This window comes from Hyalella azteca, unplaced genomic scaffold, assembly GCF_000764305.2.
Source record: "Hyalella azteca isolate HAZT.00-mixed unplaced genomic scaffold, Hazt_2.0.2 contig13512, whole genome shotgun sequence".
Lineage (NCBI taxonomy): Eukaryota > Metazoa > Arthropoda > Malacostraca > Amphipoda > Hyalellidae > Hyalella > Hyalella azteca.
In genome coordinates, this window is record NW_025943430.1 from 3,459 (window position 1) to 9,639 (window position 6,181).

The 6,181-nt window shown below is 39.5% G+C and overlaps 1 non-coding gene across 1 annotated transcript; it reads right to left on the reverse strand.

Moving 5' to 3' along the window:
- Nucleotides 1-5,866: 5,866 nt before the first annotated feature.
- Trnag-gcc lies at nt 5,867-5,937 on the reverse strand. The gene has a single exon. It is a non-coding gene; the product is annotated as a tRNA-Gly (tRNA).
- Between the last annotated feature and the right edge of the window lie 244 nt (nt 5,938-6,181).

Sequence of the window (6,181 nt, forward strand, 5' to 3'; positions counted from 1 at the left end):
TGAAGGATGTGTTGAGTGAACAGTTATTGAAAAGCATGCACATGGTTTTTGAATAGCATATACATACAAATTCATACACATAGCATACTGTTATTGAAAAGAATACCCATAAAATTCTCAATAAGTCAATCTTATTGATTAAAGACCTTTGCTACCGATATTACTTTTATATCAAATTCCAAACAAAGCGAGCGTATTGCTGAAGGTAAGGAACAGTGCATATATTGTCTGTTTGTTTCATAAAGGAATGAATGTATTTCTGCTTCATATTCACCAAAATTTCAAACAATACTTCAACTCAAGTCACTTTCTTAAACTTGCGGAAAAAGAGCGGAAAGCTCTCATCGGAAATTTAATGTACGAAAACACACAACTAATCATACTCGCTGGTTCCTATCTTCTAAATTCACAATTTCTTAGCACTGAGAAAGTTTTAAGGTTAATTTTTTAGTGTCGAATCCTCCTTCGTAAAGCGACTAAAGCTAAACTGTGAAGAAACCAATTAAAGTTAAGCGATGCTGCGGCGGACGATCATTTGCACTGAGATTAGAAGAGCACAAGGAAGGATGTTACCCCGCATCTCTGAAGCAACACCTAAACAATAGTTGTAAGCAACGTCCATATATCAAACACGTCCGCCGCCCACACTTCATCTCGACCATCCTTACGGTCGTTATCTGCCTCTTTGACCAGTGAGCTCCGACGAAGCTGTAATGCTAAATTTCTGCACAAGCTATAATTATAGATAAAGACGTAAGAGAGAGGAACGTATGGCTGGCTGCCTTGCTCGCTGCCCTCGGCCAAACAAGCTGACCTGAGCAAACCTGTACATATAAACTATTGCCCATAGCTCCGTACATCGCAGGTCTTCCTCCCTGATGAACCTGCAGCACTCGCCCGAGGTGGACATGTGATTATCGGGGTGTGAATGTACGTTACTTAATATGCACATAAAAAATAATAATTCATTGCAATTAATGTAATTTTAGACAAAGTTTAGCTGAGGGAGAACTCAATTCTCCCACTTAGATTACTTAAATTATTAAACGAAACTCACAATTAATTACTGCTACTAAACTCAGACTAGTTTTTCCGAATTTAGGTTGGGTGCAAATTATACTAAATCTCTCCGAAAAATAATAAGTGATCATGTCCCATGGTCATGTCGAACTGTACGGTGTGCCGCTCGCTCGGACTAATATACTTTTTTAACACAATTCTATGGGATGTCACGTCCGCGTATGATTGTTGGAATCTACTAACTGAATTGAATAGAAACGAGTAATATCTGATAACCAAGCAATTCAAGATATCTGATCCTATGTTGAGGCGGAAATCCAAGTGCAATATAATATGATATAATAGAATATATATTATATTATATTATATTATATTATATTACATCATTTCATATGGTAACGTTTCAAAAATAAATTTTATATCGAATTTCCTCAAATACCGTCTCCATTGCCATATATGTTCATAAACTTAATAAAATAGAAAATTTATACAAGTAATATCGAATGAGCAAACGAAAATAAAGTTTTCATGGTCATAAAGTTCTCATAAAATTCTGTACAAAAACGCAAATAAATCGACATCCTCCGAACACAGCGACGTAAGCCATCACTCTTCGACGGTCTTCTTGTCTTCGTAGATCTTAATTCTATTTAGACACCCCTTAGCTTAAAAATTACACCGTATAAAGTCAAACAAACCGTCAGTTACAACAAATGTTGCTCAAAAAAATCGAATTGCTTGGCAAGAAGTTCAAAATTTTCTTTCGATTTGGAATTTATCTTGGTAGTGAGTAAAAAACAACTATACATAATGTTTGCAGCATTAAGAAGCAACTTCAAACATATTATATTATATTATATTATATTATATTACATCATTTTAAATATATAGTAAAGTTTCATAAAAGTTTTTATGTTGAAATTCCTCAAATACCGTCCCCATTATCATATATGTTCATAGAGTAAAAAAAATAAAAATTTATACGAGTAATGTTGAGCGAACAAACGGAAATTACGTTTTCACAGTCATAAAGTTCTCATAAAAATTAGTGCAAAAACACCAAGAATCGACATCCTCCGAATACAGCGGCGTAAACCATCACTCCCTGACGGTCTTGCTTGCACATCGCAATCATGAGGCGGTCAGTGTTTGTAAATTTTATTTAGACCATCCATTGCTCAAAACTGACACCGCAAAGTCAAGGGTACCGTCAGTTAAAACAAATATTACGCAAAAAATTCGAATTGCTGTGCAAAAAGTTAAAAATTTTCCTTCAATTGGGAATTTATACTGAAAGTGAATAAAAATCAACTATGCATAATGTTTGCAGCATTAAGAAGCAACTTCAAACATTTTAGTCCGTTATATTATTCATAAATATTAAATAATGTTGCTCCTTCAAAAATAATAGAACCTAAGTAATGCGTTTCCGATATGTAGCCTTACCTGCAGATAATCTTATCTGATTTTTTCTTAATAATTAATGACTGGGTAACTTATTCAATTAAAAAAAAAATGTCAGTTAATTAGCAGGAAAAGTTACCGGCGACTTGGGTTATGATTTTTTAGTCATTTTGTTTAAAATAGACAATTGTTATTTTCATTGACGAAATAACTCATGCCATCGAGCGTCTGCTTACAATTTAAGACCAGAAGTAAAAGCTAAGAAAAACTCTCACAAATTTCTCATGACATACTTCACATGGCAAATATATTGTACTCTTTCCACCCTTCATAAGCTCCCGCAATCCCGCATGAACAAAAACTTACGATAAAAGTCTAGGAATCCCAGCAATTCCGACTGTTTTTCGAACAATGAGAGAGTTCTGTCGTAGGGAGAATGTTTCTGTAGCTGAATGAGGGAGGAGAATTTTAGGGCACTGTCGTAAATAGAGGCCGCGTGCTTATCACGTAGTTTGCAGCGCTAATTAGGATATTCGGAAGAGGGAACGAGCTCACCCCTCAGCTTCCTGAACGGTCGAGGGAGAGCCTCAAGTGGTCTACGGTTGAGCTGCCAAGGCGCAGGCCAAGCGTCGTGAAACGGTGATGACTTGACCAACGTGTTCCTCGAGAAGTTGTGGTTCTTCTTCAGGGGTCCAACCGAAACACAGCCTCTTGAAATGAATAAACAGCGTCTATCGAATTGGGTATTTTAGAGCTAATTGCAACTTGCTGTATTAATAATCAAATCTTTGGAACGGGCGAGATAAAGCCTCGAGTGGTATACGGTTGAGCTGCCAAGACGCAAGCCAAGCGTCGTGAAACGGTGATGACTTGACCAACACATCCCTCGAGAAGTTGTGGGTTCTTCTTCAAGGGTCCAACCGAAACACAGCCTCTTGAACACCGAGGAAACTGCGTCTATCAAATTTGGTATTTTAGAGCTAACTGCAACTTGCTATATAAATTATTAAATATGTAAAAATTCTGGTAGCACTGGTACCGAGGGCTCTTTGCCGAGCAGGACTGCAGGTACGTAGAAGCCGTCCGTTACATTGCAGTGAAATTTTAAACGAAAATACAACGCACTTCAAACATATTATAGTGTGAACTGTCCAAGAAACGAACTTCGCATCCTTCTAGTTTTTTTAAGCACTGACATGTTTGTAGGAATGTGTCTAAATTACACAGAAATTAGTGTGTAATGAGAAACAGCTGGGTCTTTATTAAGAGGATGTGATGAATTGGACACAAATGGCCCAATTCATTTCACAGCTGAGCGCAACGAAACCGATGATTTTTTTGAAACGTTTGCTCGCTGACACCTCGTAAATCTTCGGGCGTGGACGTGGTTCCTCCAATCAACACTTGCTGAAAAATATATCGAGTAAAACACCATAACCTTTCCATTGTGTGAACTTTAAATGGATATTAGTTTTTCACACTAATGTTTCTTTCGGCGCATCGGGCATGAATGGAGTGGTTAATAGTATAGCTAAGTTCTCTCTCCGGGTGGTTCTAGTGGAAATTTTCCATAAATGTGATGCAAAAAATACATATATTTCTGCAAATTTTTGGGATTCAATTATCAATTTTGCTAACGTTAGATATATGTGTAAACTCTTCCACTCATTGAGCGTAAACTGAGGAGGCATATTTGACATGTTGAAAAATTTCCTACAGGGATAATTCTTGATGGTGTTCTTAAATATTGTTGTACCCAGACTTGCAAGATATTGTTGTCGAGTCAAGCACCGATGTGGTGCTTGACGATGGGGCACACATGTCAGGCGCACATGACTCACTTTCTACATCGCTGGGCGTATAGGACTGACTTCCTACATCGCTGGGGCGCGCAGGACTGACTTCCTACATCACTGGGGCGCGCAGGACTGACTTCCTACATCACTGGGGCGCGCAGGACTGACTTCCTACATCGCTGGGCGCGCAGGACTGACTTCCTACATCGCTGGGGCGCGCAGGACTGACTTCCTACATCGCTGGAGCGCTCAGGACTGACTTCCTACATCGCTGGGGCGCGCAGGACTGACTTCCTACATCACTGGGGCGCGCAGGACTAACTTCTCACATCGCTGGGGAGCGCAGGACTGACTTCCTACACGCTGAGGGGCGCATGACTGACTTCCTACATCGCTGGGGAGCGCAGGACTGACTTCCTACATCGCTGGGGAGCTGGACTGACTTCCTACATCACTGGGGCGCGCAGGACTGACTTCCTACATCGCTGGGAAGCACAGGACTGACTTCCTTCATCGCTGGGGAGCACAGGACTGACTTCCTACATCGCTGGGGCAAATGGGAAGCCCGAGGCTGGCAGCGTGCCACCAATTACCAGGTTAAAGATGACGAATTGCTGCTCATCTCCTTAATGGTTAATCGACGAGCAGCTTAGTGAAACGCGGAACCTCCGTCCACAGCCATTATTGTTTTCTGAAGCTCTTAATGATGTCTCGGTCGTGCTCTCTCAGCCAGTCATTACTTCGAAAATATTTTGCCCAAAATCACTTTGAAGTCAAATGCAAAGTAACAAATAAGACTCCAAATGCAAAGCTCAGCAGTCGCCTCTTACAAAGATTATATCCCATTGTTGCTTTAGTTAATTTATTATTTCGCTTCTTCTTTCGTTAGAACTCGCGAGTTGCTGTTGGCGCATTGATTGGTTATTTTCAATTGGGAAACTCGTCTGATTTCAGTCATTTACAAAGTTGAGGTCCTTTAACTTGTCAGGCATAATTAACGCTCGGTAGAGTTTTATTCAAGAATAAAAAATTGATCAAATTATTCTAGTGCAATTATTTAGGTCAATTAAACTTTGAAGGCATAATGTCGATTCAAAATTGATTTAATAATTGCCGAGTTCGCCCCTGCGTGACAATCTTAAACGAACCTATAATTGAAATAATTTCTCTAGTTCTTAGCGTTTATCGAAAAAAATTGTCTCAAATGAATCGAATTACATAGAAAGTTCCTTGCATCTAAGTTGAACGTCTCTAAACTTATTTGAACGTTGAAATGTTGAATATTAAAAACAGTCTTCCATAAATACTCGAATTTCTTATTTCAGTTATGAAAGAGAATCGCGAGCCACAGAAGTTGAATGTTTTAAATCCTAATTTTCCAGATTAAACTGCGCCTGACACAAAGACTGCGTAATATTGGTAATGCTTAAGACCTTGCAATCTCCACAGTTAACATTTACCCGGAGTTTCTTTCAGTGCACCACCACCTATAAGGCAATGCTGAAGCACCACCCTCTACACCTCTCATGCGCCACATACCTGCAACAACGAGAAATGAACTGAACTCTGAGACAAGGCTCAATCCTGCGTCTAGCTCCTCTCATCTAGGGGCCGGTACCATTGTGTACAGCAGCCAAAAAATGAAATGCATTGGCCGGGAATCGAACCCGGGCCTCCCGCGTGGCAGGCGAGAATTCTACCACTGAACCATCAATGCAATAACATGATAGTTTAATCTAATGCAGTCTATAAGTCGATGTGCGAGCCACTCCATATGAGACTTGACATGTGACCACGGAACCACCAATGCGATATTATGGACCTATATTTTAATGCACTTTATAAGTCGATTGCGAGCCGTGTGACTTGACATGTGAGGAGATTTTTCAATTCTCCATTTCTGACTTTTTTAAATAAAGACCATTTATAAAAAACCGGAATGATGACAATAAGCATTCAGG